Source organism: Martes martes, assembly GCF_963455335.1.
Source record: "Martes martes genome assembly, chromosome: 3".
In the NCBI taxonomy this organism is placed as follows: domain Eukaryota; kingdom Metazoa; phylum Chordata; class Mammalia; order Carnivora; family Mustelidae; genus Martes; species Martes martes.
Window position 1 is genome coordinate 138,706,022 of NC_137890.1, and position 26,343 is coordinate 138,732,364.

Here is a 26,343-nt window from a genome sequence, read left to right on the forward strand (position 1 = left end):
TTAATTTACAGCCATACATCTTAGCTGATTTAGCATCTCAGGGGGAGAGATAATTCTAGGCCCTTTCAGGACTTCTGAGCTAAGTGGTTTTAGAGTAGGCTGAGGAAAAAAACAAACAAACAAATAAAAAAACAAAAAAAAACAAGAGATGTTATGAGGTGTGTTAGAATTCCTGAGGTAACCTCAGACCTCCCAAGCAAGGGAGTGAGGATTCAGGTTGGGATATGACAAACACCACAGCTGGTACCCCACAAAGAAAAGTCAAAAGTAGTTGGGTCTCCCGGTGTGGGCAGGCTGTGGGAGATTTACTTCATTGATTGTTCCCATAATTTCTGGCTCTGTATTACTCAAATAAACACAGTAAGCCCAAGTGTATATAATAATTCCCTGAGACAAATCTTGTATTGGAGGTCTTATCCTTGGGCACATACTGGATTCACCTGGGGAGCCCAACGAAAATACCGATCCTTCGGTCATACTTTTAAAAACACTGATTTAATTGGTTAGGGGTTTTGGAAATAATTTTCTAGGCCCGAGATGGAGCTGCTCTTGCCCAGGGTGCTATGTGAGGAAACTAAAAGATAGATAACCTTCAAGTCCCTGTACATGCATTGCTTGGCCAGAAACAGAACATCCAGTCAGCTAATTCCCCAATGCCAAGCCAATCCTGGACCTTCTCATTCCAAACAAGGTCGACTATGTGCCCCCAGCCAATCTGAGAGTTTTACATTTTCCTCTTCCTTGTTTTTTATTCTTTATCCTAAAAAATACTTCCTGCCTTCCACTCCATCTTTCACCTCTCTAAAAGGGGATTGTCAGCTTCATGAAGTATTAGATAAAGTTTGTATTAATTAAAAATATGCATGAATATATGTATAATGTATGTATTTTATATTTAGGTGAGAACCACTGCCTATAACCTTCATTGAGTCTATTTAGGTAAAAATATTGAAATTCATCTTCTCCGAGAAGGTAAAAAAAATAATCAAATTTAATTTTGCGCTAGTATTTCAAGTTTTGATGGCTACCAAGGTTTAAGATTGAGCAATGCACATCTGAGACATATTTAACAACTGGGGTCAGGTTCCCTTTAAGATCCATTCTGGGCAGCCTCAGCATGATGAACTTTGCTGCCCTTTACCCCAAACTCTTGCTGTAATCCTATGTTCTCTCTTAGCCATCATAAGACACTTGGTGATTGCATATCTGTTTGCTTATTATGAATAAGTTGTGGGCAAATCAGAGGTTTTTTGGGGCCGAAGATAGCCATAGTACCTATTATCTATAACTTGATACTTCTTTGAATCATTTGGGTTTTTTTTGGGGGGGTTGTTAATACTTCGCTTTTCCTTTTCTAGATAAATAATTTCTTGTTAAAAATCTGTCAACCAAGCATAGCTGAGCTATTTTGTTCAACAGATACAATGCCTCTTAGGATTTAGATATGGATGAACTAAAAGCTTGGAAAATCTGGAAAGAAGAGAAATGACTGGAAAACACTTCCGGTTGCCCCCTGGGTAACGGTGACACAAAGGGGAAGAAGTAAAGTCAAGGGACTTTTGGTTGTACTATCAAACCCTCTTAAATGTTCATAGACGTTGTTTTGTGATGATTTCTAAGGGATTTTGCTGTGGTTTTATATCACTGGCCCTCATTTCCGGCTAGTTTAAATAGCCCTAGGACTCTTACTGCCAGTAGAGGCCCAGCCTCCTCAAGGCTGTGATTATGAATTTTCTCCTAGATTATTTACATTAGTTGCAGATGTAAGGAGTAAAGCTAATGGTGGAATAAATGAGGTGGGGTGGAGATTTTGGGGTCTATCCATATCCCCAAGGTGGCTGACCAGACCACTACTTCTAAGTTTGGCCCTAAGCTTCAGAATCTGTTTGCAGAGGAAGGGTACTAGTTTGTCAAAGAAAGAAAAATTTACTTAAAGAAGACCTTCATGCCATGTTCTCAGAACAGATTCTATAACAATATTTACTGACACCATTAGATTGTTTGCAAAAGTCTTGTTTTACCTATAAAAAATTTGTTGTTATTATTCTCCTTAGTGAAGGAACTATGGAGAAGACTAAAACTTTAGTCTTTAGTACAGTCTTGTCATTAGGATAGAGAAAACCAAGGATAGAGGAAGTTAGATTGCCAGACTCGACACTGAGTTTAGTTGGTAAAAGAGCCTGTCTCTTCAGCCCCAAATTTATGGCTCTTTCCTCCTCCCAGGTGGTTATACCTTCAGAATGAAATGAAAAACCTCATTTGTCAACCTCAGAGTATAAGAAAGTGGATTAGGAAATATGAAAACATTAAAGAAGTTGTGTACTAATGGTATTTATTAGAGAAGTAAACCACAAGTCATTTACTCTGAACTAGATGGTATGTAAATTAGTGGTGAGAGTATAGATTTGTATAGACTTCTTGGTAATAAGCATTTGGCAATATGCACCAAAACTTTTAAAAGGGTCATCTCCTTTGACCCAGTAATTCAACTTTTGAGGATTTTCCTAGTAATCAAAGTCACAAAGACTTATAGTCATGGATATTCACTCAACATTTATTTATATTATAAAAAAATGGAAATTGCCTGTACACAGAAGCAGGATTGCTTGGTAAAATACAATTTTTCATTATATAATATGATGCAATAAAAGTCAGCCATTAAAAAAATCATGCTCTTGAAGTATTCTTAAAGATATGGCAAGATGGTCATGATAAATGGTAAATAAAAATCAGGCTTACAAAATATTTTGCAGTATATAATCCTGATTTTTAAGAAAATAATACATCTATATCTTATACAGACACAAAAAAGATTATAAAGAGCAAAATATTAACCATTGTTATCTCTGGGTGATATCATTATGATTCAGTTTTACTTTTTTTTAAAATACATTTCTGTATTTTCCAAATTTCTACCAGGAACCTATATAACATATATTACACAAGATTATACAAAACAAAAATGTTACCGAAAATAGAATTTGGATGAATCTTAAAAAGGGTTTATATCCATGTTTTTTAGACAGAAGACCATTCGTTCCTGGGGAATAAGACCTAGACTTCCTGCCCTCCAGAGACACTTGGGAAGAAGGACAAGAGGCCTTGTTGTAAAGGACAGACCTGCCAGGAATACTCTAAGCCCAAAATAAGCGAGGCTGTTTGGGCCCAGTGTGGAAGAGTGAACATTTTAAAAGTGCGTAGGAACATCTGAACCTAAGACGGAAAGCAAAGTTGAAAAAGCATTAAGTTTAGATGCTAAGCATTATTTCTAAGCTACTAGCCCTGGTGTCTAAGGCTACACATTTCTGAAGTTTACAGAGAGCCTTTAAATGTCAGCATCATTTTTAGCCCAGAGCTCTTTTCTTACACAACATCTAAAAATATCTATTAGTTTAAATTGTCAGCATGCAAAACATTTGCTATGACTTTTCTCATCATATCACTCAAATCATGTCAGAGCTAGAAATAAAAGAAAATGCCTGGATAATCTGGCAATTACTAGCATTATTTGATGAGATTTTTCATTGGGGATATTTAATAGCAATTCAATGTTGTTGTTTACAGTCAAAGGACATCTAACAAAATAGTACTATCTACTGTACATGTATACTTAGATGTCCCATAAGCAGTTCAAACTCATAATGACTGAAAGTAAACTCATAATCTCTCCCCACACTTGTTTTACCCTCTTGGGTTCCCTATTTCTGTCAATAGTACCAGCATCCATTTAGTTGCCTAGACCATAAACTCAAATCATCCTCTAATTTCCAGATTTCTGGGTTGGATAACTGTAAAAACATCTAAATGATCTCTAAATCTAGGCTTGACCCTTCCCAATCCATTCTCTACTCTGCAGATGGACTAACTGCTCTAAAAAGGAAATTGGATTATATTATTTCTTGATTATAACTCTTTACTGGATTCCCAATTTCTTCAGGATCGAATGTAAGCTTCTTAGCATGGCCTTCAAGGCCCTATATGATCTCTATTCTGTTTACATCTTTAGCCTTTACACTTCTTGGCTCCCCAGATATGCCAGCCTCTTGATTGCCACAGGACTGCCTCCTTCTCAAATTTCAGGACCTAGCTTGGATGTTGTCTTCTTTGGTACTCAAGGCTGGTTAAGTGCCCCACCCAAGTAGCTTCCTGGGCTCCATGATGTAGTTGTCTCTTCACTTCTGTGTCTTCTCTGTTAAAACTGCAAGTTCCTAGAGGAGAAAGGGAAGGTCCTGTCCACTGTTATAACTTCAGCATCTATCACAGTGTCTTTAGTAAGTATCTTTAGTTAAAAAGGAATCCTCCCTCTTCTCATGCCATTTTCAGCAATGAAGGATTGGAGAAGAGATTGCCTAACCAACATTCATGCTACACCGCCGCCCCCCCCCCACCATCTCCCCCCCCGCCCGCCTGACAATCTTCCTTTTCCACAGAAGAACCTAGATTGTGTTTACAAATCCGTCTTCCAAGGATGTCAGGGGAAGCTTACCCCAGCCATATTGTCTATGATAACTATGTTAATCTCCTTCCTCTTGCATTGGGTTAATACTGGCCGCATGATTCCATTCTGGCCAAGGAGGTTTGAGTGGTCTGACAAGGTCTGACGAGGGCTTCTGTGAAAGGTGTCTAATAAAGAGGCATAGGAAGAGTTGGCCCATGTTACTCCTCTTGACGTTTTTATGACTAAAGCCACTGCAGCCCTCTTGTTCCCATGAACAAGCCATGAACCAGCCTGGGAACTGAGGTGGTGACAATGCCTAAGTGGGGAAGTGGAATGGGCGTGAACACTTTTGACATAACTGAGCCACTGATCAGACTACTTTGAGCTCGCCCCGGGTCCACACTTCCATGGGGTCATAAATTTCCTCATTGTTCAATTAATTTTGAGTTAGCGATTTCTGTTATTTACAGACATATATATATATATATATATATATAAATGATTCAAAGACAAATTGTAAGTAGGCCTTGTTCTACTGAGAATTATTATCCTGGTATAAAAAAATGGGCTTTTTTCTACTGAGAAGTATAAAACTGGAATTAATATAATTATATAACAGATTTGGAACAGCAAATTAGTATCTCCTTACATTGACATATATATTATTTATATGTCCTTATTGGGTTGTTAGGTGGTTCATGTAGTAACCAAAGGAAAATATGACACTTGATTTTTTGGAATTGGAAACAACAGAGAAATCAGACTTCGCATTTTAAGTGGCCAAAGTCAGTATCAACAGAGTTGAATAAGCCATAACTTAACTATTGAAATAAAATAAATCAGCTTTTAAAATATTTTATGTATCCCATTCTTTTACTGAGATAGAGGTAGATATAAAGTCTCTTAGATGCCAACAATTACAGGAAAATTAGGAAGTACAAACAAATGTAAAAAAGAAAGTAAAAAGTCACATATAAATCTAGTATACACAACTAATTTTAATACTTTGATTTATTTCCTTTAAATCTTTAAAAAAATGAATATACATAATATAAATGAATCTATTATCTTATTTATACACACTTACATATAAAATATGTATGAATATATATACATAGCCTTGAATCATGTGTTTCTCACTTAATATTTTTTAATGAACATTTCTCCATGAAATTATTTATTTGTCAAACCTGGGAACAAAGCTTGGATTATGTCCTTAGGGTAAAATTTAACTTACACTGGTCTGTCTTTGGGCCATCTATTCTGTTTCTCTGATTTCTCCTTTTTTAAAAAGATTTTGTTTATTTGCTTGAGAGAGAGAGACCAGGAGAGAGTACAAACAGGGAAAGGATTAGAGGGAGAGGGAGAAGCAGGCTCCACACTGAGCAGGGAGCCTAATATGGGGCTTGATCTCAGGACCCTAGGGTCACGACCTAAGCTGAAGGCAGATGGTCAACTGACTGAGCCACCCAGGTGCCCCTTCTCTCCCTATTCTTACATTAGTCCATATCACCTTTTAAAAATTGTTATGGTTTATAATATATGTCAGTTTCTAGTAGAGTGAATTACCCAACACAAATCTTCCTTTAAATATATCTCTTATCCTCGGGGTGTCTGGGTGGTTCAGTGGGTTAGGGCCTCTGCCTTCGGCTCAGGTCATGATCCCAGGGTCCTGGGATCAAGCCCCGCATCAGGCTCTCTGCTCAGCAGGGAGCCTGCTTCCCTTCCTCTCTCTTTGGCTGCCTCTCTGCCTACCTGTGATCTCTGTCTGTCAAACAAATAAATAAAATCTTAAAAAAAAAAGTATTAAAAAAATTAAAAAAAAAATCTCTTATCCTCATGTTTTTCTTCTAGATCATTTCTTTAAAAACTGACCAAACCTGGGTGGCTCAGTACGTTGAGCATCTGCCTTCAGCTCAGGTCATGATACCAAGTCCTGAAATCAAGCTCTAAGTCAGCTCCCGGCTCAACCTGGAGGGAGCCTGCTTCTCCCTCTCTTGCTCCCCCTGCCTGTGCTCTGTATCTCTGTCAAATGAATGTATAAAATCTTTATAAATAAATAATTAAATAAAATTAAAATTGGCCGAAGTTCCAAAAATCTAATTAAATTTCGATGACGTTGTTTTAAACTTATGTATTGACTTGGTAATAATTGGCATCTGTACAATATTACATCTCCTTAAATCTTCTTATGTCATTTCCTCTCCATTTATTGAGGCTTCTTTTATATCTGTCAGAAATATTTGAGGTTTTTTTTTTCCTGCTCATTACTTTTTAAAGCATTTTCCTCTGCTTTTCTTTAAAAACATTTTTTTTTTTATTGTTGCTATTGAACTGTGTGGAAAAAATTCTTAAAAATATGTTACTGAAAGCTTAGCTTTTTTATTGCCGGGCTACTTCTCTTAGGATGTTCGCTTTGGCATTTTCTGTTAACAAAATACAATTTCCACTAGGTATGAGGCAGGGATAGTAGCATGCGCTGATCCCCAATTCTGTCACTAATGTAACAATTTATACAAAGTGAATCCCTTCTTATCTCATTTTATGAATCTGAGAATACATATTTAATATGCCTTGAACATATGCCATTTAAAAATTTTGATCATTGCTTTTAAAAAATTAAAACTATACTCTAAAAGAGGTAAGGTATGAAACAAAATTTTTTTCTTCTTTATATATAAAGCAATATAAGACAAGTTGCATTTGATTTTAGAGACTTGATGGCTCACATAATTATGTAGAACTAATTAATTCAAAATCTGTTTATCAACAGTAGTCTGTAGCTACAGCATTTTCTCCCAGAGGCATTAACAAAGGCTTATCACCTGCTTTCTTGTTGCAGTTTGTCTCAAAGGCAAATCAATACGAAAAATATAAAAATGCTATTCCCAGAACTAACACTTCCAACAATTTACAAGAACTTTTAGTATCTGATACCAATTAGTTTTCTTAGCTTAAATTAAAACAGTTTTATTTAGCCATGAAACGTGTCAAAATAATAAGGATTTTAAAGACATAATAAAGTTTTCCCCAGGAATTTTTGAAAAATTTAGTAAATATGCACATATACACACATGTATGTATATTTATTTATTTATTTTACTTATATTATGTAAAATTTTTAAATGTTATATTTTTTAGGGTAAATAACTGTAACAGATGGTTGAGGACAAAAGGATATAAAAGAAAGTTATTTTATGCTTTATAGATTAAAAAAATAATGTTCTTTGCACATGGCTACATATAGTACATGCATATGGAAATAAAAGTAACTATCATGAACATCATGGGCAATATTTTCCTTTGTATAAGATCAGTAAAACAGCAGAAAGGAGTTATCAATAAGGCTATGTGCCTTTGATAGAGTTTTTTTTTTAATTGAACTGTAATTGGGGTACCTGGGTGGCACCCCAGTCAGTTGAGGTTTCAATTCTTGGTTTCTGCTCAGGTCATGCATGATGTCAGGGTCCTGGGATCAAGCCCTGCAGAGGGCTGTGTACTCAGTGTAGAGTCTGCTGGAGACTCTGTCTCCCTCCCCCTCTGCCCCTTCCCCACCTCAAATCAATCAATCAATCAAATCTTTAATTGAAGTATAATTGACATACAATATCCTGTTAGTTTCAGGTGTACATCTTAGTGATTTGATATTTTTCCCCACAATCCCATAATGCATCTAGTTACCATCTGTCATATCCAAAGTTATTACAATATTATTAACTGTATTTCCTATGCTGTATGTTACATCCCCATGACTTATTTATTTTTTAACTGGGAGTTTGTACCTCCTAATCTCCTTCACCTATTTTGTCCCATTCCCCAATATCTGGCCTCCCTCTTGTAACCAATAGTTTGTTTCTTGTATCTAGGAGTCTGTTTTGTTTTGTTTTGTTTGTTAATTTGCTTTGTTTTTTACATTTCACATATAAGTGATATCATATGGCATTTGTCTCTCTGTCTGACTTATTTCATCCAGCATAATATCCTCTAAGTCCATCCTTGTTGCCACAAATTGCAAGATTTCATTTTTTAATGGCTGAATAATATTTCATTATACATATATATGTACACAACATATACATTTATGTGTATACATACACACATATAATACACCCCCCCCACATCTTTATCCACTTATCTATCAATGGACACTTTGGTTGCTTCCATATCTGGGCTATTGTAAATAATGCTGCAATGGACAGAGGGGTGCATATATCCTTTTGAACTGTTTTGTTTTCTTTGGATAAATACCCAGAAGTGGAATTGCTAGATCATGTGATAATTGTCTTTTTAATTTTTTGAGGAGCTTCTTGAGAGGGTTTTTTGATCAATTAGATTCCCCCAAACTTTATTTCAATTACTATGTTTCTGGATGTTTGCTTGTTAGAACACTAGAGCGAAACTTGTTTTGGATTAATGAGCCAATATATATATATTTTTTTTTTTAAAGAAAAAGGAATTTAAGGAATTGAAATTCTTTTCTTTCCCTATTTTTTAAAAGATGCATTTGTCTTTTGAAAAATGAAAACTGTTTCCTATAAAGTAAGTGAAATTTTAAGTAATGGAAGCTTGTTTTTGGAACTGGCTTTGCAGGCTCAAGGAAAGGTTCATATAGGGTTCTGGCTCATTAGCCTCAGGGTGCCTGAGCATTTGACCTTGGTCTTATCTTTCCTGCAGTACGACTCAGGTGTTAGGAGTTTCCCTACGCCAGATCCAAAATAAACAAGAATCCCATAACATGCCCAAACCAAGTATGTGCACCAAATATTTGCACTTCATGGTTGAGAGAATGGGCATGAATCCTGAAGCCCCGAGGGGACCGCATGACTGGGTATAAAAGCTGAAGGAACTCCAGAACTGATGACTTCCTTGAATTGAAAGGAGCTGTGTCCACTCAACATCATTTGTTGTCATGACCATGCACTGGGACATTGGGAGCTGTGGCTGGGAATTATGAGATCTCTATTGTATGAAATGTTTCTTGTATTTGTTTACTTGTTATTCATATACTGTGTTCTAACTTGTTTTGACTCTTTCTTAAAACAAAGTAAATTTGGACATGGGTGAAATCCTTTGTGTCTCACGGGTTTGATTATCAGTCTGAACTCAAGTCCAACAGAGTGAGTGTTGCAAAGGCAAATTTTGGTACCAAGAAGTTACTCTCTGTATTCTGCTTAGATCTTTCTATTCCCAATATCTGAAGCCCAAGGTGTCTACAAAGATGAAAACCTACTTAATTAATGAGTAGGCAAATTCTCATTATGATTTAACATATATGTCTCTCCCAGCATTAGCTCAGCATCTCAAACACCAAATTATCAATGACTCCAGTGATTTTCCAAGATGGTAGAAGTTAAGAAACAAAGAGGCTAGACAGCACCGCCCCCCCGCCACACACACACACACACACACACACACACACACAGGCAATAAAAATTCTATGATAAAACAGCACTCAAATACTAGTCCCTGATTCAGTTTCTCCAGATCTCACACTACAATGTCTATGAAACATTGACAAAAGACATAAATCTCACATTACCTGATGTTAAAAACTAAAACTGACAGATAATCTATTGCTAAAACCTGTGAACAATTTACCCATTACCACAAGCCAAATAAAAGTAGATTGAGCAAGACAATTTGTGACCTAACCGATTTTTGCCTTCTGAAATAGAATAGGCCAGTTAAGCTGAAAGGAGGTAAAAAGCTCTGTATTTACCCATTGACCCTGGAAAAATTGACCCCCGGGGGACGAGGATGGCACAGGAAATACATACATTTTGAGACATACTGTTTTCCTTTATTCTTGCTATTCATAAACATCTCATGGGAAATGAGATTGTGGTATGTCATTGCATCTGGGAACATTTGGTCCCCACAAATAAAGCATTGTTGTTGAGTATAATACTTAAGAGCCAGACAGGCTTGCCACTTACCAGTTGGGTGACTCTGGGTACATTATTTAATGTCTCTTTTCTCAATTTCCTCATCTGGGATTGCTGTAAGTGTTAAATGAGATAATAAATAGAGAGCTCAAACCACAGGGCCTGGTGCGATGTTTTTTTCAATAAAAGGTAGATATTTTTATTTTGACAAAGAAGAGCAGAAAAGAAGAAAGTTCTAACAGTTCTAGTGGTGTGTGTGTGTTGTCGATTTATCTGTATGTCCTTCAGTGTATCAGAGAATCTAGCCATGGGATGAGATTGGGTTCATCTTCCACCTTGCACTGTCACACAGGATAGGATCTGTCAGATATGGGCCATGGCCAGGGATCTGCCATCAGCCAGAGCTGCATAGGCAATGAGGGATCACACCAATGGCTAAGAGGATAGGATTTTGCAAGCCACACACTCTGTCTTTTGGTAGAAACAAAAACTAACATGGGTTATGGGTCTATGAAAAAAAATACTGCAAGAAGAACATGCTTTGGAATCCTAAGTAGCATGCAAGAAGACGTGGCCTCCGTGGAAGAGCGGAAAGCTAATAATTAGTCAGTCCCTCAGTCACTAAAGACTTTAGTACCGCATTCATGCTCTTCGTTTCTGTCTTGCTCTCTGCCATCATTCTCGGCCCCTTTGTGGGTGATCTACCAGTCCTGGGTTGAATTGTGTCCTCCTCCTATTTTTTTCCCCCCAAAGATTTTATTTATTTATTTGACAGAGAGAGAGGTACAGCGAGAGCAGGAACACAAGCAGGGGGAGGGGGAGAGGGAGAAGCAGGTTTCCCACCAAGCAGAGGGCCTGATATGGGGCTTCATCCCAGGACCCTGGGATCACGACCTGAGCCAAAGGCAGAGGCTCAACGGCTGAGAATCCAAATTCTTACATTGAATTCCAAACCCCAGGAATCTCAGAATACCACTGTCTTTAAAGAGTATTTCAGGTAAAATGAAATCACTGAGCTGGGCTCTAATCCAGTATGACTGGTATCCTTCCAAGAAGAGAAGAGGACGTAGAGGCCTAGAAGAAAGACCATAGGAAGGCACAGGAAGAAGCCAGCCACGTATATGGTGACGAAAGAGGCACCAGAAGAAATCAACCCTGATGACACCGTGATCTCAGATTGGTGGCCTCCAGATCTATGAGGAAGTGAATTTCTGTTGTTTAAGCTACCCCGTCTGTAGTGCTTTGTTGCGGCAGCAGCCCTCGTAACCTTGGACGCCATCTGAGAGCCCACACTCTCAGTTTCTTTATTTCTCATCTCCAGGGACCTTCACTTTCATTTCTCTTCAACGCTCCCTCTCACTCCTCTGGGGGCACCCGATGTTGTCATAGTGCAGAGCTGCTTATACGGAGATGGATTCAGATCTGTACTGTTTACTCATCTCCCGCCCGGCAACCTTCACGGGAGTCTGCTCCCACCCCTGCTGCTTTTTAATCTCATTTATCCCCAAATCAACCCCACCTCCTCCCTTCCAGCTCCTTTGTCTTCTTCCTCCGGGGCTTAATCCGGTTCTGATCCCCAGTTCGTCCTGTCTCGTCTGTGTCCTTAAACTTCTGTTTTTCCTTCCATGGCAACGGTCTGCAAAGGCTCCCCCCGCCCTCCCTCGCCATCCCCGGGCTGTCTTCCCTGTGCGCGAGCAGCGTTTCTGAGCGCTGCGGAAGGAAACGACACAACCACATCACGTCCGTGCAGCCCCAGCAGAGTCATCTAGGCCCTCAGCATTGCCCATCACCTCTCCCTTCTCCACAACCAGCGACTCCAACTTCCTCTACTCTCTTTTCCAAAACCCAGACCTGACTTCTCCACCCTCACTGAGGGCAAATGACTCTACTTCCTATCTTGTGGGGAAAATTGAGGCCACCAGAGAAAAATTTCCCCACAGTCCAGCAACAAACTTGCAAACTTCTCTGCATTCTTGCTGCTTTTCCCAAATCCGCCATATTGCAGATGCTGATGGACTCATCCGCCTTCTTCAAGTTAATCCTTTGATAGCCGCTTGGAGCTCTCCTTCTCCAAAGTCTTGCTCTTTTCACCCTTCTTTATTTATTTATTTATTTATTTATTTCCGTGTAACCTTTCTCGCTCCCCTCACTCTGCTGAGGTGTTCTTTTTGCTGGTCACTAAGCAGTCTCAAAATATCTCCATAGCCCCAGGCATTGCTGGGGGTGTGCCTCATGCCTCAGGGTGCTTGTTGGGGGGTGGGGAGGGTTGAGCCAAGTACCACTGAGAGGGAAAATATCCAGGCACAAATTTCTAGTGACCCAACTACTTCTATTGATCTGAAGTTTCACTCATGAGTGAACGAAATGAAAAGATTTTTCTCCGGGGTTGGGAGGCTCAGAAAATACACTGCATGTAAGAATAATAATAGCAAAGAATGGTGATGATATAATTAGCAAACAGCATTTCCTTTGTATAGGGCACTGTTTTAGGTGCCCATATTTTAACTCATCTAATACTCAATAAACTTTGGAAGAAGGTACTATTTTTATGTCTATTGGAGAGCTCAGGAAGTTAACCATATCTAACACCACCACCAACAGAACCAAATATTTGCATGGCACTTACTATTATGAGTTCTTTACAATGATAACTTATTTATTCCTTTTTTCCCCCAAGATTTTATTTTATTTATTTGAGAGAGAGCACGGTACAGAGAGAAAGTGTGAGAGTGCCCAAGCTTGAGCAGGAGGGAGGGGCAGAGACGGGGAGAAGCAGAGCCCTGCACTGAGCAGGAAGCCTCACAACTTGGGACTGGATCCCAGGATCTTGAGATTATGATCTGAGCCAAAGGCAGACGATTAACCGACTGAGCCACCCAGGTGCCCCTCACTTATTCCTTATACTATATCTGTGAGATCTGTACTGTGACCACCTCCGCCTTTCAAGTGTGGCGTCCATGGCCATGCGGTTGGTAAGTGGAAAGGTAGGATTTGACCCCAAGCACTTTCAACACTCTCTACATGTACTTTTGTGAAAATTATTTTAAGTGATCAAAAGCAAATAAAAATTAAGACCTGAAGAGAGAGGAAGTCATGGAATAAAAGGATTATGACAAACTTCTGTGAGTGAAGTTTCTGGAGGCAGGTTTCCTTATTCTAAGTACCGGCTCCCCCTTATCAGCTTTGTGATTGGAAGCTGATTATTTAACCATTGTGTGTCTCAATTTTCTCATTTATAGGAGGGAGAATAGTGAGATTATTTACCTTCTTGGTTGTTGCCAGGATTAAATATGATCATGTATGTAAAACGCTTATAGCAATGTTTGGGAATGTATGTGCTAAATCGTAGCAGTACTATTTTATTTTTCTTGTGTATCCTCAACCATGAATAATTAATGAGGAACAGGTAAAGTGAAAAGGGGTCTGCCAAATAGCTCCCAAATAATTTACAGAAGTGGCTTAAACCTTTTTGGACTGCAGAGGATCTTCAGCAACACATCTCTTAGCCCAGGCAAAAGGGGCCTCTGACCAGGTCCCACACTTAGAGGTCCCTTGTCTTACACATAAAATAAAGTCATCAAAGAACACATGGCTCCTTCTATCACTTGGTGGTTCATTCTTATGACCGACACCATTCAATTTCAGAGAAGTGTTTCTCTAAAATCTGCTTGATGTCCTCAAAACAAGTCAACTGTTCAAATGTCATGAAGGGGTGTGGATTGACTCACTATTCATATTGGAGATCCTGCACCAGTTAGAGCCCAGGAAGTAACTTAAGGAATGAAAACTCTCGGATAAGAGAAAAACATAACTGGATTGACTGGTCAAATTCTTCCTTTTAATTAGCATGAACGAAATAGTTTCTCAGATGATGAAATATCCCAATGGTACCAAGTGTCTATTTCCTTGCTTCACTTCTTGTTGCAGTATGTAGTTCTACAAGTACTCCTGAATTAGCGTGATATTTGAAGGAGCTGCACGAGGGCTGCAGAAAACCTGCAATATTAAATAATTTATATTACTCAGATTTGCATGTATGTAAGTATAGACTTAAAATGCATGAAGCATGGGGCACCTGGGTGGCTCAGTGGGTTAAAGCCTCTGCCTTCAGCTCAGGTCATGATCCCAGGGTCCTGGGATCAAGTTCCGCATCGGGCTCTCTGCTCGGCAGGGAGCCTGCTGTCCCCTCTCTCTCTGCCTGCCTCTCTGCCTATTTGTGATCTCTGTCAAATATATAAATAAAATCTTTAAAAAAAATGCATGAAGCATGTAAAGAATACTGATTCTTTCCATTACTGAATGGATCTACTTATTGTTTTGAGAGAAGAGAAAATTTGTGATGTACATGATAGCTATGCACACAGTGAAAATAAGAACATTTTGTAATATTTTTATAATAATAGTTTGTCTTATATGACTCTATCACAATGTTTAAGCAAAGGCGTATATCTTGTTCATTTCTAAATTTATTGCATTAGTAATTCAAAAATTTCTGTTGTGATTATCTCAGCAGAGTAAAGGTTTTTCAAACTGGGACCAAGAGGAATCTTCTTAAAAACAACAGTGACTCGGGACAGATGATCTAATTTGACATTACTGTCAATAAAGCATAAATAATGTGAAAATCTTGATTATAACAACAGTATTTAGTGATTATATTGAAATTAAAGCAAGAAAAATTTTATAAAACACATATATGATAATTTTTGAATTATGTGTTTTTATTTTATTTCTCACTCAAACATCACTGACGTACCAACAGCATTCATGATAAAAATTAAATTCTGGGGTGCTTGGGTGCTGCAGTCACTTAAGCATCAGACTCTTGGTTTTGGCTCAAGTGGTGATCTCAGGGTCATGGGATCAGGCCCTGTGTCGGGTTTGCATTCAACAAAGAGTCTGCTTAAGTTTCTCTCTCCCTCTCCCTGTGCCCCTCCACCCCATGTACCCCCTCTTTCTTTCTAAAATAAATGAATAAATCTTTAAAAAAATTAAATTCAGTTGTTTTTGATATTATGCCAGATCTAAGTTATAAAAAGTCATAGTTTGCCATATACTTTAAACATTTTTGGTCATTACGAAGATGTATTTGTTAAGGTAGGAGAATAGATTATTTTAGCTAACTGCTTGTTAGCTTGCTTTCTACTTCTAAAATAATTTGATGTATAGTATGTGGGCTCCCATTTGTACTGTTGCCGTGGGTCCTACAGTTGTTGGGGGGGGGGTAAGTCTGGGGTCATGGTTTGAAATTATGAGTTCCAGGAATTCAATGTGCATTTTCATAAGAATGAAAGCTCATTGTATATCAAAACAAAACATCTTTACTTATTCAATACATTTGCTTATTCATTTAACAAACATTAAACTCCATGCCAAAGATAAAGGTAATCACTAATTTGTGGGAAAACTGACACCTGGCAGTGTAGTGACAGGGATGTGCACAGGTACCACTTCTTCCAGGAAGCTTTCCCTGACCAGAGGCTGAGATTTGTCTGGGCTTTTTCTTTGCATTGTCCCTATTTCCCCAAGCAAAGTAGGATAGTGAGAGTATTTCTTGGAGCTGGTCAGAAAATCTAGTGTTGAATCTTGACCCTGTCACTTGTTGCCTATGGAATCTTGGACAAGTTAATCTCTTAAACTCTCTGAGCTTCAATTTCCATGTCAATAATGTGGAAGGAAGAGACCTTGTCCTGGAAAACTCAGTGTTGTCGCATGGATATATACACACGACGGGAAGACATGTGCTAGCTAAAGAGAGCCTGAGAAAGGTCATATAGAAGAAAATACTCTTCAGGTCATTAAAGTGCTCTACAAATGTGGGATGGTGATCTTCTTAGAGTTGAGTTCTATTTTTTTCAAGCCTTCCTCTGTTTATTAAAGACTTACTCCAGGACTGTGTGACATCTTCTCCTCCCCTGGATCAATGCAGCAAACTAAATAATTTAGAATATGCCATGACGTTTCACCAGCTTTTCCCATGAATAGGTAATTTTTTACATAGCACTTTAATAAGATATATTGTTGGGTTAATTGTCTAGATACCCACTTTTTTCTTCTTTCATGAAGAATTCCTCATCAAACTATGGGAGGGAAGACAAAAGAGAGAGAAAAAGGAAGGCTGAGTTTCATTTCCTCAGTTTCCTAATGGGATAATTCTAACACCTTCCAGGGGTGTAGTCAAAATTTGCATTTAGAAAAGGGCCTTAATGAGCAAGTAAAAAATGTTTTATCAAAGAAAACAGAAGAAAAAAAATCAAATTTGCCATTTGATAACTCAACCTGATCACTACCTTGCAAACCCAATGACTGCTACTGCTCGGAATCACTTAGGCATGGTGGCTGTATCTCCCATCATTTATCAGTAAGGAGAGGCTGGAGTGTATTTTGTGAGAACAAATAACTCCAGTGAGTGGTTTAAATTAACAAAGGTTTATTTCTCGCTCACCTCGGTGTATTTCCTTCTCCAGTACCCAGGTGACAGAGCTTCTGTTATTTGGAAAGGATGCTGACCTCCATGGCCAAGGGAAAAAGAGTTCTGCAGAGTCTCACATTGGCCTAGAGTAAGTGAACGCTCTGGCCTGGAGTGTCACACAGCAGCTCTTCTCCCATCACAACGGCTAACAATGGTTACGTAGCCCCACCCACTACAGGAGCCGGCAAATACAATTCCATTTGGACTGGAAAGGGGTGAATCAGAAATATTTGGTGAGCAGTGCAGATGACTAGTGTGGCACAGTGACTTCTGTGAGGCGATGATGTGAAACTTTCAAGGCAATCAGGTACTGATCCCGAAGGCTAGGTGTCTAACTGGGTGTGATGGTTGCTCTCAGGCTATCTACCTTCATTCATCCTCCTCAACCTCTCTTACTAAAGCCTCCCATTCCTTCATCAGAACTTACTACTGCTTGAGCCAACTCCAAATAATTTCGTACTTTCTTTTAAAATGCAAATAAACAGTAAGTATACTATAATTTTAGCGTGTTCATCTGGTGGTTTTAGAGAGCTGGTTGCTTCGGGGTTCTTGAGGGTGAAAACATTGTTTTTTGAAAGACTAACACTCCTTTCCATGATGGGAAAAGGATGTCTGAAGGTAAGTCATCTGTTTCAGTATAAGTGCCCAGAGTGGATCCTGATCAGTGTGCCGGGATTTATAGGGCTGAGCACCCCGTATGGCTTTGGAGCTGCAAGCCCAGGACAATCATGGGACTCATGGTTGTCCCTTTGAGCAAATAGGTCTCAGGAATCCCAGTTTGGGGTTGCTTCCAGCCCAAAATGACAAGGTGCATGCTGAACGACGATGCCTAATACAAATATAATCCGACTTTTCTCTTCTGATGGAAGTCCAGGAACTAAAATGTCTTTTCTCTTAAACATTTAAAAATGCTTCTCATTATCTTTAAAAACATCTTAGAAAACTATATTCTAGGTTGCTTTCTAATTATGCAACAAAATCACTCCTAGTTCTGGTATGTTGGTTAAAAGTCAAAACAGCTTGTATTTGAATACAGCTATACACATACAACATTCAAAAGCTGTTTTTGACATGATAATTAGACATTAAATTGTGATTTATATTGTTAAATACTGATTTGGAGTTAACTAAGTAACAGTCTGGAAATTTACAAGTACTTTAGGATATTGTGCTATATGAAAGTATGCCCATAGTGTATCACACTTTCTTTTTTTTCTCCCGAGTTTAATGGATTATTTTAATTTGCCTCTTAAAATATTTTGAATAGGTAAGATGCATATGTAATACAAATAGCTGAAGTTACAAAAGTATTTTTTAGTGAAAAGTAAGTGTTCCTCCCATCCCTGTCTTCTAATCCTTGAGTTCTTCCCTCCCTGAGGGATAACCACTATTGTCAGTTTCTGTCTTTCCTTCCAGATATTCTGTATTGCTATAAACTTTCAGTTGGCTTGTGTGGAGGGTTCTTAATTTACTTTTACACTTTTTTACTTAACACAATATCTTAGAGATTGTTTCATACCAATATATACGTAGCTGCCTTTTTCACTTAACAACTACATAGTATTCTATTGTATTGATGTATCGTAATTTATTTACCTGGTTCTCTATAAATGCTTTTTTATGTTGTTTCAAATCTGCTATATGGACAATCCTCCTGGAAAGACATTCTTCTACTTAAGTCTTTCTATGTAGGTGTGACTTTACTGGAGAACATAATTCTAGAAATGGAATTGCTACATCAAAGGCAGATTTTCTAAATAGAAATGTCATTAACATAAATTAAATTTTAAACTGTGTGACAGCATAAATCTGAAAAAGTTTTTTTTTTTTTTAAACCAACCTTAGGCTAACAGTCAAATAAGACATGGTTCCAGATCTCAAGGGACTTAAATACTGTAGATAAAAAGGCAGCTATTTAGAAATTATGTATCTTGAAAACCATTCTCAAATTATCCTTATGAAATTTGCTTACCAATCATAAAATTGAATCTAAGAAATATTTAAATGTTCCTATGTACATGTCTGGACTATGAAAATTCCTTAACTGTGGAAAATTTTTTATAATGTTTTTCCTTTAAAAGTAAATGCATTTTCAAATAAATGCTCTTGTAAAAATTCCACCAGGAAGAATAATATCAAAGCTGTCAAAATTTTCGTAAACAGTTGATAAACTCAAACCATGATACATTTCTTTAAGGGTCTCACTGAGAACTTTTAGCTAGAAAATTCCCTATTTTCTAGTCCAGGTACCTGGACTCTTTAGAAAACCTTGCTTAGTGCTGATTAAAGAAACCATAAATAACTTGCCATGAAAATAGTCAAAATCCATTTCCTAGAGAAGAAGGGTGTGGTTTCCATAGCAGCACAGGAAGGGTTAAACTATCACTCTTTCCTGATTATTTCATATCACTTGTATAAGATTGCTAAATGTCAAAAAGTGTTTATTTTTTTGCTAACAGTATAAAACTGAACATACTGTGAGACATAAGGTAGCAGGTGTCTTGGCTCTAAACTATCAAGTCTGTGGGCATTCTGTTATAACAGGTGCTCCAAAAAATTTGAACAGATTTTAACAAGAGCTGTATGGGCTTTTTAATTAGCCTGGTTATTCAGCATGTGTAAAAAGCATTAGGTATATGCTTAAAACATCATAGGGTCTTAAAAACAAATGCTTCACATAGTCACTCTCCCTTTCTGGCTCCTCTTAGCTTTCTGCTATTACATTTGACGTATGTGTTTCTTTTATCACAGAAATCCCCCCAGTCGAAGCAGGAGGCCACCAAGAACGATCATCAATAACAGTGATAGAATAAGAGATCCATAAAACAGTTCTGACTGTTACACAGATACTCGGTACACTTTTAATAGAACTCAAGTTTGACACATATTAGAAAGCAGCCTAACCCTCCCTGGAAGAGCCTCTTTTAAAAAATTCATATGCCTCACAAATGGACTATTTCTAGAAGGACTTTTCACTGATCTCTACAATAGAAAAAGAAGGGCTTTTACTTGGAATTCATGTTTAGGATTTTAAGAATAACCAATGACAAAAACAAACTCAATTCTACCTATAATTTAATTCATTTTCTAGTTATTATGTTAATATAGATGTTGATTTGAGGCTATCTATTTCTTTTTGCTTTTAAGTGCTAATGTTACATTTAATCTTTGGGATCCAAGTTTGCAACATTAGTTCGTTTGTCAAACAAATATTTACTGAAAATCTATTATGCTGAGTTTTTGTGTGTGTGTATGTGTGGCATAGAAGAATAAAAGAGTTCCCATCATTAAGTTACTTTATGTATATTATAAAGAAGAATGTGGTTGACACCCCAATGATGTAATTAACAAACATACTATGGGAATTTAAAGAATGGGAAGATTTTATATTTGGTGAAACTGGGAGAAAATTTCTTTGAAGCAGGTGGTGACATTTGATCTTGGTGTCGCAGTTGGGTAGAATTTTGAAATCATGATAAGAGCTAACATGATAAGGTAGGCTACATTCCAGGCACACGTGAAAGGTCACTGAGTCATCATTTATGATGATTGCATATTTTACTGTGATCAGTGTTTTGTTTTTTAGACATACAGAGGTAAGGTTTAGATTTGTTTTAAATTAAGCAAATGAAAGGGTACCGATTATTTATTGCTTATGGTGTGCCAGGCCCAGTGCCAGAGGCTTTACCCACTTTGCCTTAGTCTATGTTAGTGGTCTTGGGTGACAAACCCATGAGCGGTATCATTACACCTGTTTTACACATGAGTCTAAGTTAAATAACTTATTCAAGGCCATGTGATAAGCAAGTGTGCCAGGATTTGACTCAAACCCATCTAGTGCCTACGTGTTTGCATTTTCTCCCCAGCATGCACCACTCCATCAGTTTTAAAACTAGAAGGAAACTTGTAGATCGTTCTTGGGGATATAATTCACTTATTCCCAGTGGAGGTAAAAATTGGCTCTTGGGGGGTTGTATTAGTCAACATTCTCTAGAACCAGTATGATGGATGGATGGATGGATGGATGGACAAACTGATATCATAAAAAGAGATTTATTACAAGAATTAGCTCATACAGTTATGAAGGTCAAGAAGTGCTACAACCTACTGTCTATAAGCTGAAGAAACAGGAAAGTTAGTGATGTAATCAATCTGATTTTGAAGTTCTGAGAATCAGGAGGTTTGATGTACGAGGCAGGAAGGATTATGTGGCCCTTTAACAGGTTTACTTACACTCTTCCCACACATCAGCACAGTTTATTAACTTTGTTGAAGATAAAGAAGGGATTTTTTTCCTAACCTGTTGACATAATGATTCTATTACACGTAATTTTTGTGTATGTGATACTTTCCTATATACCACGCCCACCCATATGGATACAATGAAATGTCTTCTCACAATCTGCCTTTTCCATTATCCAATGCTATTACTTTTTTGGTGTATTCTCTAGAATTTCTTTATATTTATAAAACAAAAATAAAAAAATATTTTTTCTGTAACTATAAAGGCATATTAAGCACACTTCTGGACCTTTCTTCCCCCTAATAATTTATTTCAGAGATTGTTTTATATTGCTATGTAGAGAGATTCCTACTTTTTCTTAGTAGCTGCATAATATTCCATTCCATTATATAGATGTATTTGGCTTATTCAGCTGCATTTTTTTTAGTTTATATATATACACGTATACATTAATAGACATTATATATATACACATGTATATACACAGATGCTTCTTTTTTTACTTTTTAGTTTTCAAAAAAATATTTATTTATTTATTTATTTATTTGAGAAAGATGAGAGAGCAGGGGAAGGAGCAGAGGGAAAGGGACAAGTAGAATCCATGCTGAACATGGAGCCCAACAAGGAGTTTGATCTCATGATCCTGAGATCATAACCTGAGCAGAAACCAAGAGTCCAGCACTTACCCAACTGAGACAATTTTTCTTTTAAAGATTTTATTTTTTAAGTAATCTCTAGACCCAACATGTGGCTCAAACTCACAACTCCAAGATCAAGAGTTGAACGTTTCACCAACTGAGCCAGTCAGGCACACCATATAATCATACCTTCTTTATCCATTCACCACCAATAGGCCTTAGGTTGTTTCCTTATCTTGGCTATTGTGAGTAACACTGCAGTGAACATGGGGGTGCAGATATATTCTCAAACTAGTATTTTTGTTTTCTTCAAATAAATACCCAGAAGTGGAATTGCTAGATCATATGATAGTTGTATTTTTAATTTTTTGAAGAGTTTCCATACTGTTTTCCATACTGGCTGTACTAAACTCAACATCCAAAAAACAGATAATCAAGTCAAAAAATGGGCAAAAGATATGAGCAGACACTTCTCTAAAGAAGACATAGAAATGGCTAATAGACACATGAAAAATTGGTCATTGTCATTAGCCATCAAGGAAATTCAAATCAAAACCACATTGAGATACCCCCTTCCACCAGTTAGAATGGCAAAAATTGACAAGGCAGGAAACAACAAACGGCGAAGTTGTGGAGAAAGGGGAACCCTCTTACACTGCTGGTGGGAATGCAAGTTGGTGCAGCCACTTTGGAAAACAGTGTGGAGGTTCCTCAAAAAATTAGAAATAGAGCTACCCTATGAGCCTGCAATTGCACTACTGGGTATTTACCCCAAAGATATGGATGTAGTAAAAAGAAGGGTCATTTGCACCCCAATGTTCATGGCAGCAATGTTCACAATAGCCAAAATGTGGAAAGAGCTGAGATGCCCTTTAACAGACAAATGGATAAAGAAGATGGGGCCCATATATATAATGGAATATTACTCAGCCATCAGAAAGGATGAATACCTAACTTTTGCATGAACATGGATGGGACTGGAGGAGATTATGCTGAGTCAAACAAGTCAAACAGAGAAAGTCAATTATCATATGGTTCCACTTATTTGTGGAACATAAGGAATAGCATGGAGGACATTAAGAGAAGGGGAAAATGAAGGGAGATAAATGGGAGGGGGAGATGAACCATAAGACACTATGGACTCTGGGAAACAAACTGAAGGTTTGAGAATGGAGGGGAGTGGGAGATGGGTGAGCCCAGTGATGGGTTTTAAGGAGGGCACGGATTACATGGAGCACTGGGTATTATACACAAACAATGAATCATGGAACACTACATCAAAAACTAATGATGTACTATATGGTAACTAACATAACACAATTTAAAAAAAGGTCTGCATGTATTTGTAAACATAACTGTGTTTTAATTTAACATGATATTGTAAATCATTTTTGGTCTTAGGTTTGGATTTGAAGTGTGTGGTGGGAAATTTTAAAAATACGTTTTCTGTGGTATTGTAGAATCTGTACGTACACCCGTAAACAGGCATTTTATATGTTACATATGATTAAAATGTAATAAAATGGAAAAAAAATTTCCCTGTCTAGAAAGAGTGCCCCAATTTATATTTACACCAGAAATGTTCTAAGACTGCCTGTTTCTTCACATCTTTGTCAAGAGTGTATTAATCAAGTTTTTAATTTTTGCCAATCTGAGAGGTGACAATGATATCTCAAATTTTCATTGCTTTAAGTTTGAGCAAAGTTGAGCTTCTTTACACACGTTTAACGATTTTTAAAAAAATGTATAAATTGTCTGATTACATTCTTTGCCATACTGTGTTACCGATTTTTTTTCTTATTGATTTCTAGGAGTTCTTCATTTAATATAAAAAGTCTCTCATACGAAGATATAGATGCTTATTCCCATTTAACATCAATGATTTTTATATTGAATAATTAGGCATACAATTTTGTTTAAAAATTTTGTTAGCATGATGAGTTAACTTTATTGGAAAAGATTGCTTAACATAAGTTATCACACACTATTTACTTTCTCATATGAAGAAACAAAGAATTGCAGCTCTTAGAAAAATAATTACACCTGTGAGAGAACTCCGACGCCCTACTTAGCATTACTCTATTTATTTTGCCTGTTCAGGGGACCAGCTACTTGTGCAGGGGGAGAGGTAGCTTTGTCCCTCATTTGGCAACTGCTCTGGAACAAATAAATGACAGATCTAGAAAAGTCCAACTTTCCAAGCCTGCTCTTTATAACCAGCTTCCAAATGACAAGAAACACAAGAAGATTATGTTCGGGGCTTGGCATAGTACCTAGCATTTAGGGGAATGAAAACTATTTATTTTCTCTCTCTCTCTCTCTCTCTCTTTCTTTCTGACAGAGTGAGAGAGAGAAAGGTGGGGAGGGGCGGGGGGGAGAGGGAGCAGCAGACTCCCCACTGAGCAGGGACCACGATGCAGGGCTGGATCCCAGAACCCTGGGATCATACCTGAGCCAAAGGCAGACGCCTAACCGACTGAGACACCCAGGTATCCCTATTTATTTATTGTGGTTAAACCTCGCTGAACTAGAATTGGAAAGATTTCCACTCTTGGCTGGTATTCACAGGGCTCCGGGAAGTTTCCCTGCCTGCCATATCTTTACGTATCACTTTGGACTGTATGATATTGTTGTTTTCATAGGTCAAAAACAGTTGACTGTCAACAATTCATATGACTCAGTCTATATCTGAAAGCCTGCTGCGGTTAGAGAGGATTGAGCTCTCACAGCAAAAGCTTAAAGCTTTCCACGCTCGCGGCGGACTGGAGTTCTCGGGCATTTTAGAACGCTCCTGCTGGAAGCGAGGACTGCAGTATCCAGCAGTGACCACAAGAGGGGGCATTTCTCTTGGAAATGTGAAGGTTTCGAATGGTTTTCCGAGGAAGTCACGGCAGAGGCGGGCTGGGGTGTGACAGCAGGGCAGCAATCAACATTGTATGGGAGAGGGGGGCGATGATTGCGCGTTGGGTCGTTGTCTAGCTTAGCAGAGACCCCAGCAGTTTAATCTCTGGGAACCTGGTGTGAGTAATGTTGAGAACAGGCAAGCCAGAAGGGAGGGAGGCCACTGCAAGAGCGGGTTGTCTTCAGTGGCCTAATTGCTGATCTGATAGCTGGAATCAAAACATCAAAAATGACAAGCAGAAAGGGCGTAAGGTCTATCTTTCACACAATAGAAAACACCAGCTGCTTGGAAAAAGCTCAGGGTGTCCTGAGAGATACCCTCCCTTTGCCAGTTGCATGGCACATTCCTGTCTGAACCTCTCAGTGCCTTTTGAAAAATGCACTACCTACTGGCAGTGGGCTCCTTTGCAGCGGTGTTGAGAGGCCCTAACGTTAGGCCTCTAACATTCTCTTTTGTATTTGCACAACTGTTAGCCTCTCCAACTCAAACACCGGGGGCGCTGATTACCAGGAGGCTTGTCCTTCCTTTGTCTCAGGATGTCTGCTCAAGGCCACGCGGCACATGGGTGCAGAACAAGGGGAGTCCTCCCTTCCAGGACCAGCTTCTCTAATCCAATTTCCAATCGTGGAGGAAACACAGCAATAGCCAAGCCTCCTTCATGAGAACATGAAGTGACCCCGAAGAAGTTGCTCGACTAGAGGCATTTTTTTTTTTAACATATCCTTTATAGTAGCTTTTTTAAAAAAGATTTTATTTATTTATTTATTTGAGAGAACAAGTGAGTGAGCAAGCGCAAGCAGGGGGAGCGGCAGGCAGAGGGAGAAGTGGGCTCTCCACTGAGCAGGGAGCCCTATGCGGGATTCGAGCCCAGAACCTTGGGATCATGACCTGAGCTGAAGGCAGATACTTAACCTACGGAGCCACCTGGGCATCCCAACTAGAGGCATTTTTATTAGAAAACTACGAAACGGGAAAAAGAGAGCAAATCTGTACAACAAATTATGGCACATTCTTCTGACCCCCCGGGTGGATGGTGGTGCTGGCCAGACTTGACTGCCTCGTGTCTGAGGTCAATTAGAATGCAGGTTTCTTGCCTTCAGCTGGGGGACTGGCATAATTTGATAGGGAGATAATAAACAGGAAATGATTTCTTTTCTGTTCTTCCCTCTCCCCAGATCTGTACAAATATCCACGCTCACTCCGGTGCTTTTCTTTGGTGGTTCGTGGGGATTCTCTCTGCTCCAGCTCAAAAACAAGCCATTGTGCTCTTCATTTGTTATTCCGAGAACGAAACATGGTTGTTATATTTAAAATCCTGCGCTTCTGCTTGTGATTGTGGATAGGCATGAAAATGGCTGTTTGATCCACTGTGGCAAGTGCGAGCTGTCCCAGCTCATGCTAAAAGGAAGCAATTTACCAGCAACGCCAGATTAAGATTCTCAGTGCGTCGCAAGTGAATTACCATGTCTATAATTTTCAAGAAGAAAAGAAAACAGGAAAAAAAAAAGCAACACAAAGCCAAGAAATGTAAGAACGGGGATATCGGGCCAAGCTTTGGTAAAAGGCACATAATTCACTTCAGAGATAATGGCTGGTTCAATTGCCCTGTTTCATTTCTAAAACAAAAAGACTCTGCAGGTAAGCTTGTGCACAAGGACTTGGTGATCGCCCCTGGGGCTGTTCTGAGTTCTTATAGCCCAGAAGTGAGTCATATTCTGAGAGTGGGTCTCGCGTATTTACGTGTGCGTTCTTCAAAACCATATGT